General features: G+C 41.8%; 1 long non-coding RNA gene across 1 annotated transcript; it reads right to left on the bottom strand.

Annotated features, from left to right (window-relative positions):
• Positions 1–4,493: 4,493 nt before the first annotated feature.
• On the bottom strand, positions 4,494–6,306 carry LOC143433821 (uncharacterized). Its single transcript, XR_013070422.1, has 3 exons — positions 5,776–6,306; positions 4,766–4,953; positions 4,494–4,609 (listed from the first exon to the last, which is right to left on the bottom strand). It is a non-coding gene; the product is annotated as an uncharacterized LOC143433821 (long non-coding RNA).
• Positions 6,307–8,922: the final 2,616 nt, after the last annotated feature.

Below are 8,922 nucleotides of genomic sequence, written 5' to 3'. Positions count from 1 at the left end.
CCACTAACAATATACTTAACCCCTAAACAGCAGTCATTTCTAGCAACTCTTGTAAGTACAGCAAAGCGATGGAAACACTGATTTTAAAAAGGATGCAAAAGACATTCTGGATTGTAGAACAACATATCCCAGAAAGAATATAAACAAAATTTTGTGATTTTATATGTACACACTCCAAGGATTCTGTCAGTATCCAAAGTATTTTTATGGCTGTATTAGCAATGGAGTTTATGGGGATATATTCCCAATGGCCACATATAAATAGAATCAAGGAACAGATTAAATTGAAATAGTGGAGTAAATGCTTCGTTTAAAGAACTTTCTACAACGAACTTCATATTTATGTATGAAAAGTTATATAATCTTATATGAAAATATCATGAAGTATTTTTCTACACTTACTAAATGTATTCCTTGAGAGGAAAATTTAAAATATCTAAAGTATATTAGGTTAAGATCACAAGACCATCATAGATCTTTTGATCATGCATCCATTTACAGAATTAAACGTGTATACAAAATGTATTTTTCAATATACATCAGAAAGAAATGAGTTGGTGACAACTATTGACATTGTCAACTTTCGATAACCACGAGTATGTTCTTGGTATGCCAGTAAAAGAAACACGTTCATTCACTCCTCATTCAATCATCCACAGATTTACTTAGAAGAAGGTGCAGAAGTGTGAAACATGTTACATGTATCTTTTCTTTCAAACATTCCAAGCATGGAATAGTAGCCTGAGATTGAAGAGTACTTTACTGGGCTTTACTTATCTATACAGACCACTTGAATTAAGTCTCCAAATTAACACATCAAATAACAAAACCAGGCATAAAGCAGGTTGAAATCAGTAAACATTCCAGATATGTGATTTAAAATCATTTAATTTCTATAGAAAAATTGTAATCACAATATAATGTGACAGAAATTGCCAAAGGGATGATTTAGTGATTGCAGTAAGGTTACATGCAGCAGCAGGTATGTGTTCAACCATCCATGTCTGGGCAGTAAGGTTGGGACCACTCCACTGATGCTGAAAGCTCTGAAGATGATGACTGGTATTTCAGCCTCTTTCTGCTGCTCTGGAGATCTCATACCTGAGGGAAGGAATGCTATATCAATAAGTAGGAGAATGATCAAGGCCTCTTTGTCCACATTGTGTAAGTGTTACATATTTTGAGCAAAGTGGGAAAGCTGCTTGGTCAGAAGGTAAAACCAGAGTTTGCTTGGAGGATAAAGATGTCACTACAGAGACCCCAGCTAATGAGAAAGGATTCTGTAAAGTTTCCTTGGCCAGATGTGGAGTTTGAAGATCCCATTAGTCAGAAAGAGTATGTGTGAGACAATGTGGGCTTTATTGAAGGCCTCATATGCAGACCCTGAATGCCCTCAAGACTAGTCAGAGATGTATGACCAGGGATCAGTGGGTCAGAGGTGAGAAGTCTGAATCTTGTCGAGGGGTATGGGAAAGAAGTGAAACCCCAAAAGCCATGGAGAAAATACAAGATCCCTAGGATCGGAGCTGAAATATTTCAGGGCTTCTTGGGGAGAGAGTGGAAATCTGTGACCTTTTTATAGAGGTAAACTAGCATGTTTGGTTGGGTAGAGTTTGAAATTTGCATACACCTCCTCAGAGACATGGGTTCCTTGTAGTGAATGTGGTGCTAGGTCAGGCAGCAGTCTGAGCATCCATCAGAAAACCTGGCTGACAGTCCCACACTGGTTCTCCTTCTTAAGCATATGTTCAGCTGCTAGGTCTAGGTATGAAATGTGGGGAACACATCATTTTGGTTTCTGCCTTGAGGCAGTGAGCTTCTGTTCTGGGCTGCACTTGCTAAGCTTGGGCTCTGCAACTTACAGCCTGGGAGGTCTGGAGGTCCCTTTGGGTGGATGGAAATAATATAGGTCCTAAAGATAGGGTGGGGAATGTCTGAGGACCCTGCACCAGAGGAGGACAATGTGATGTCCGCCTTGGTTAGAAAGGCATATTTGAGGATGGCCTGCAGAAAATGAAATCTGAGACCCACTGGAAAATCAGAGGCAGGAGTTTGGAAGGATCTGAGTCCCAATTAAGTACTTAGTGAGTACACTCCCACAGGAAAACAGTTTGAAGTTCTGAGAACCGTTTGGATACTGGTGGACTGTAGTTCTCTATTAGAACAGGCAGCATGAGATCCTTTGGTGAGAAGAGGAATATTTCAGGTATACTTAGGGAGAGGAAATAGTCTAGAAGCCAATTCAGTAAAAGAGGGTACTAAGAGAACTTTGGGTAAGGGGAGACATATCCAATCTCCCTGTGTGCATCGGAGGAATTGTTTCTGCCCCTCTGGGGACATGTGATAGATCCAAGATGGTCTAAAGTAGAAAGATGAGATTGGAGCTCCCCAAGATTGTATGGAAGAGGCTCAGCCTCTCTTACTCTTTATGTCTGGAGCACTATTGAGCAGAAGTTGAAGGTTGATTGATAAATTGAGAATTAAAGAATGTTCCTTTATTAGCTCCAAACTTGAAATCACAATCTTGAATACATACCATCCGATAGTTGGTGCTAGGCATGACAGATGTCTTAGAAGTCTTCTAAGAGGCTGGAATGCAGTAGCCTCATATTCAGTGTCTTCCTCAAATATATGTCCATCCATGCATTTCTCTGCATGGAGGACAGACTGTCTGGGTCTGTGGGATCAAAACAAAGAAAGTAGTCTCATTTACCCTTGCCTTGATATTCTTTTCAGTGGGACCTCAGTCCACAGTGCTCTTAGATCTCTTAGGTCAGAACAGTGCTTCCCAGACCTCTGAAACTAGAAGTTGTGTGTAGGAGATGCACTGGGAAGATGGTGACTCTGTGGTGTTTCCTCGATCACACAGGCCAGGTCTGGAGCACTCCCTCTTATGAATGTCTAAATCTTCCTGTGTAGAATGGGGGAGGAGCTTGGGCAGCTTTGCTTGGAAGTAGCACTGTTGTGCCCTTCCTCTAGGAGGTAATGTGCCAGACTTCATGGGAATAAGAGTGTCACAGCACCCTGGTCATAAGTGGTTTTTCTGAGAAACTCTGTGAAAAGGGAAATTCTATACCTATTTGTCACAGGGGTAAAATCTCTTTCTATTTTCAATAAAATAATAAAGACCATTTCTCATTGGAGAAAATGTAAATACCTTGTGGAGCACAGGAAATTTCAGTATTGCTCGATTACTTTCCAATTATTTTTCAGTATTTAGAGTGTCCATATATTTTGTGTGAAAACTTTGTGGGAAAGTCCAGGCTGCAGTTGTTTCATCATTCCAACAGGTTGAATGGTTATCTTTAGGCTATGAAACTTTTGGTCAGAGGAAATAAGTCCAAGGCCTCTTTCTTCAGTGGAGGAATGTCTCAGAATATATGTAGTAGGAATAAGTTTGGAAGATATCCTAGACAGTTGGGATATAGCAGGCACACAAAGTCAGTAGAACAAGATCAATTGACACCTTTCAAAAGAGGGTGGGCATGAGTCCACCTTGGGCTAAAAGACTTCAAGAACTGTGGGCATTAGGAGAAAGTGTTGTTGCCCCCTAGACAGAAGGGTAAGAGGAAATATTTATGAGCAGGCATGGAGTGTCTGAGGCTCCTCATTATAGGCAGAGAGAAAGGCACCAAAGCCTCACTATGAAAGGATAACATTTACAGACCTCTTGGACAGAGAGTGTGCATTTGTGGACTATTGGAACAAAAGTAGTTATTCTAATGTCCTTTTCAGATGAGAGGTGTTGGATGAGAGATACAGTTAAGTGGAATTTTTGTGCCCTCCTTCATCAGAAATGAAGTTGAAATCCTTCTTGATCAGAGAGTATAATTATTGAGGACCTTTTTGACTCGAAGTGGAGTTTGAGGCCTTGGGCAGAGAGAGATTATCTCATGCCCTGTCCATCTTGTAAGATAGATATTGGACCCTCTTATATACAGAGGGTGCATTTGATATATAATGGACAGAAGTTGGTTGTCTAAAGCAATGATGTTCAGAAGTAGAGGATTAAAGCATACTTAGAGTCTGCTTAAAGTCCCAAACCTCTTTAAGGATAAAAAAATGTCCTCGCCTACCTTGAGTAGGGAAGGTAGGACTGCTTCACAGTTTAGAAGATTTGCATCCTCAGTTACACTGTGGTAGGCAGCAATCTAAGCATTATTCATCAGTCATGATTGTCAGTCTCTAAGTCTTCTTGAAGTTTGTCATCAGCTACATGGGTAGAGCATGAAGGATGGTATGAAAAACAGAAGACTGAAGTTTCAGGCTCTGTTAACACAGGGCAGAATTAAATGATGCCCCTGTGGTCACACAGGTATTTTCTTAGTGGCCATGGTTAGAGGGAAATGATCTAAAGTTCATCATCAGAGGGTTATGTTTGAGGCCCATATATAGGTGGGGGATGCTTTGAGGACCCTTTGATCTTGGTCCCCTTAGGCAAAGTGAAAATCCTGAGATCCCAGGAGTGAACTCCAGTCATTTTTATTACTGACCTTGGACAGAAGGGGAAGGTTTAGGGTAGTATTTGTAAGAGCAGAAAGGCCTGAAGGCCACCTATTCCAAGTCAAGTGCTGATGACCCTTCATCCAAAGGAGATGGTATGAGATGCCTGGAAAATAGATGCAGTTTGAGTAGTCTGTATTCATAAATGGAACATCTGGAGTCATCCAGAACTGCTTTGCTTAGAAAGAAAGTGCCTGGCCATGTTTAACCAAATAGCAAGATCCAATCACCTCACTGTGCAGAAGGGGAAAATCTAGCTTACCTTGGCTAGTGGGAGAACAGTATGGTACTACATCATTTGTGTCCAAATAGTCTTCCAAGCTTTCATTATCCATCTATTGTACATCCTTTTGGGAAGAGTACAAGAAGCAATCAGCAAGCTCTTCCATCAGGATGAGAGGTGGTCTGAAATCTGATGCTCCCTCGAAGTGGTATTGGTCTGTGTGTATCCTTAAATGAGAGACAGGAACATTGCATTTCTGACAACCACCTATAGATCACATATCTGTTAGTTTTCACTTTCCATTTGCTACCCTCTGTCATACACCCAGAAACTTGTGGGGTCCCATTCTGAGGTTGCAATTGTGTTTGCCTGGCAATTTGTTCAGAGAGATTGGCACTAACGTAAGATGAGTTTAAAGTCAAGTGTAAGGTGCCCTTGGAATGAAGCTATGAAATAGGGTATCCCATAGCTAGAGACTACATCTGAATTTCCTATGAATACAGATGGAATGAATGAGACCCACTTGGCCATAGGAGACAAACCTGTGGTCTCTGTCATCATTGTTTCATGAGACATACACCCTTGGCCAGAAACTGGATGTCTATAGTCCTTGTGGTTGAAGGAGGAAATCATAGCCTCCTTTTACACTACACTGGACTGCATGTGAGTGGATTTGATTCTGGCTTCTACAGAAGGGATGGCACAAGGCTTACTCTACCTGGGGCCTCTTTAGCCAGAAGACAAATGACTTAGTCCTGCTTTCAAAGAAACAGAAAGTTTGAGGGTGTTTCCTCTAAATGAGTACTTTAGTCCACCTTGGACAAATGGGGAAGGTCTGCAGTAGGTTTAGTCGTAGGAGGGAGGTCTGACATTCTCTTCAGTAAAGTCAAAGGACTGAGGTAACTTGGGAAGAGAGAAAGTGCTTGGGCCTTTATGAGAAAGAGAAAACTTTGAGACCTGGTTGTGCAAAGGTATGGATGGGTTAGAAAGCCCTAGGAGAGGGGGTAAGTACCATGCAGCATCCTGTTAGACATGAATGCCCCTGTTACCTTATTCAGTAAAGGAAGGTCCCAGCACTGCTCTTCAGCTTCTAACTCTTCTTTAGTTGGTAGAGGTTCCACAACTTGTGTTTGGTCTGGGGGAGTTCAGGCAACAAGACAAGCCTTTTTCAAACAGCCTGGATGCCTGTCCCTGGCTGGGTTGCCTCCTTCAGTTTGTCTTAACATGTCCATGTATGGGCAACAGCAATGTGATTAGGCTATGGAGCATAACATAGGATCCAGTCCATAATTCTCCACATAGGACCTGGGACCTCAAACTAGAGTGAAACAATATATTTCCTTAGCCACCATGGTGAAAGGTGAAAGGCTTGGCTCTCTCTTATTATAGTGTATACATTGGAGGTAGTTCAAAGACATAAGAGAATGCTTGAAGATACAAGGCACGATACACTATTATTCAAAAGAGCATGTCTAATGTCACCTTTGGAAAAAAGGAACGTGGGAGCTTCCTTTGGTCAAAGACAGTGGCTCACATCACCCTTTGCAGAAGTGGACAAGATCCAAGGCCACATTGTTGGTGAAGGGAAGGGCAGAGGCCAGGTTCTCTCAGGCACTTCAAAAAACAAAAAGTGTGTGAAGTAACTGGGCAACAGAGGAGTTCTGAGAACCTCTTCTCAGAATGAGAAGTTCTAAGACAACCTTCAGCAAAGGAGAAATCCTGAATGTCTTGGTTCATAAGCTAGAGGTCCCCAGTCATATTTTGTAGAACAGAAATATCCAGTTCACCCATGGTCAGCAGGGGAAGGTCTAGACTACATTGTGCACTGGAAGAATGTTCTGATTGCCTCACCCCAGATGCATACCCTATGTGAAATCTTTGAGAGTCCAGGCAATGATCACCTCAGTCTTCCCACAAGCATTGATGTTTCCTCATGTCTGTGTTCAAACTACACACATCTGCAAATAAATGATAGGCATCATGCATTTTTTAATTTAGAATATTTTGTTGGATATTTTACTTACAATACAGATGTCATGCCCTCTCCCCATTTCCCCTCCCTAAAACCCCCTATCCCATTCCCCCTCCTCTGTTTTGCTTTTATACCATTTTAATTATATGCGACTATTAAGGTCAGTTCTGCATTTTTGATGACCAACTTTGAGGCACAGGGTATGAAAGCCGATTTCATCTTTCTATCTTCTAACCTATGATCTAAAAGCAGAGAAATGTGAGGTACCATTGGTTGCAAATGTGTTGTAAGGACATCTTGGACAGAGCGGTTAGCTTTAAAGAAAACTTCGTTAATGGATGTGTTTGTGAGGCATGGGCTGAAGAGAAGGTCTGGTGGTTCTTTAGTTGCACAGGTGGACGTGAAGTCCCCTGGTGTAGAGGATGAAGGTTTGAAACACCCCTTTTACACAGGGGCTAGTTTTGAGAGCCCTGTTGAATAGATTTTGATTTCCCAGGGCCCCCTTTGCAGAAATTGAAGGTCTAAAATCTATTTGGCAGGTGGAGGTCAACAATAGGCCCAAAATCCTACTGGGAAGACAGACAGGGAATGTTAGATGCTCTTTTATGGAGAATGAGTGGTATAAAGCTCCCTTGATCTGACAGCCCTTTAAGGAGAAAAGACTCAAAGCAACTTTATAGGAATAGGAATTTGTAAGGACCACGTAAGGCATAATAGGTGTTTAAGGGCCCATTTGGCAAATGGGGTCTAGGGCAATGTTAGTCCTAGGAGAGTTCTGCCATTTTGTTCACTGTAGTGAGAAGGAGTAAGTTAACATTAACCCTGAGGCCCTGTTGAAAAAGGAGGACAGAATCTCCTTCAGGCAGAGTGAAGGTGCCATATACACTTCTGTCAATTGTAAAGGCCCCCGGGTACCTTATACAGTGGAGAAATTTTCTGGCAGCGATTATAAGTTTCCAATTCAGAGTTTTGTATCTGTATAGCTTGTGTTCATTCTAGGAGAGAGCAGGCAGAAACTCATTTCTTTTTCCCAAGGGTTTGGATGACTGTTGCTGGCTAGGTTACATCTAGTTGGTTCAGCTGTCCAGATCTAGGCAGAAATGTTGGAAGTTATTACGTTTCTGTGGACTTGCCTGTCGTCAGATGGCACAGGTTCTATGCTCTGATTCTAAACTTGGACTATTGGACCTCAAACCAGAGTGGACTAGGGTCCCTTGTTTACAGAAATAGTCACCTTTGGAACTATGCCTGATCAGTTAGTTATAAAAAGTACTTTGACCATATGTGAGAAGGTCATGGGTCCCACTTTTGAGAGAGAAAATATGTTGGGAGGATAGGGAAGAGCAGAAAGGTCACATAATCACTCAGGCAATAGGTTACCATGGGAATTGAAAGAAGGTGCAGAAGATACCTTATCAAGTGCAAATGTCCTCACAGTACAGAATACCCATGTGCTCTGGGACTCTGAGGCCTGCTTCCCAGGAAACAGAGAAATTTTTTTCTTACAAGTTGGTTGGTAATCTCTGGCTCCAAGTTCTCCACAAGCTGTTCAACAGCAGCACAGGCAGGGGCAACAAAGATGGACCTGCTCCATTTCAACTGTCAATCTTAAAGATAGAAGTTAGATCAGGGCTCAGATTTTTACTGTCAGGTTCAAGGATATCATTTTATGTCCCAGGATATCCATTCAGAGTGATCTGCCATCCCTTCAGTCATTTGGGGATGACTTGTCATCCAGATCAGAAGGGAAACATTAAGACCTCCTAGAGAAATAGTACTGAGAATTCTATGACTAGAAGTGGATTCTCTGAGGAAACCATTGTCAGGGGATGCTTGCTCAAAATATTATGGGAATTTTTATACTCTGATCATCGCTCCTGTCACAAGGATATCAGGACCTCCTTTCTTCCCTGGGGTACTCACTCCTTCTACCTTTGATTAAGGGGGCATCATATTTTCCCACTGAAGCAAAGGGAGCCTCAGATCATTCCAGTTTGTCCAAAGGAGGCTTAAACATTCGTTTAGGTTGAGGAATCCCATACAACTTCTGAACATCTCTGTGAGTTTTCATGTCGGTGGCTTCTCTGTAAGCTCTGTAAGCAGAAGAATGTGTATCAAGTCCCTTTCAAATTTAAGGGTGTCTAGAATTCCCTTATTCCAAGAAGATAGAATGTATGCTTCTTCATTGACAAAGTATGCATGTCAAAGATTCTTCATTGCATCA

The sequence above is a fragment of the Arvicanthis niloticus genome, unplaced genomic scaffold, assembly GCF_011762505.2.
Source record: "Arvicanthis niloticus isolate mArvNil1 unplaced genomic scaffold, mArvNil1.pat.X pat_scaffold_854_arrow_ctg1, whole genome shotgun sequence".
NCBI classification, from domain to species: Eukaryota; Metazoa; Chordata; class Mammalia; order Rodentia; family Muridae; genus Arvicanthis; species Arvicanthis niloticus.
Note: the sequence above shows the minus strand (reverse complement) of the source record. Positions and strands in the feature narration are given on the sequence as shown.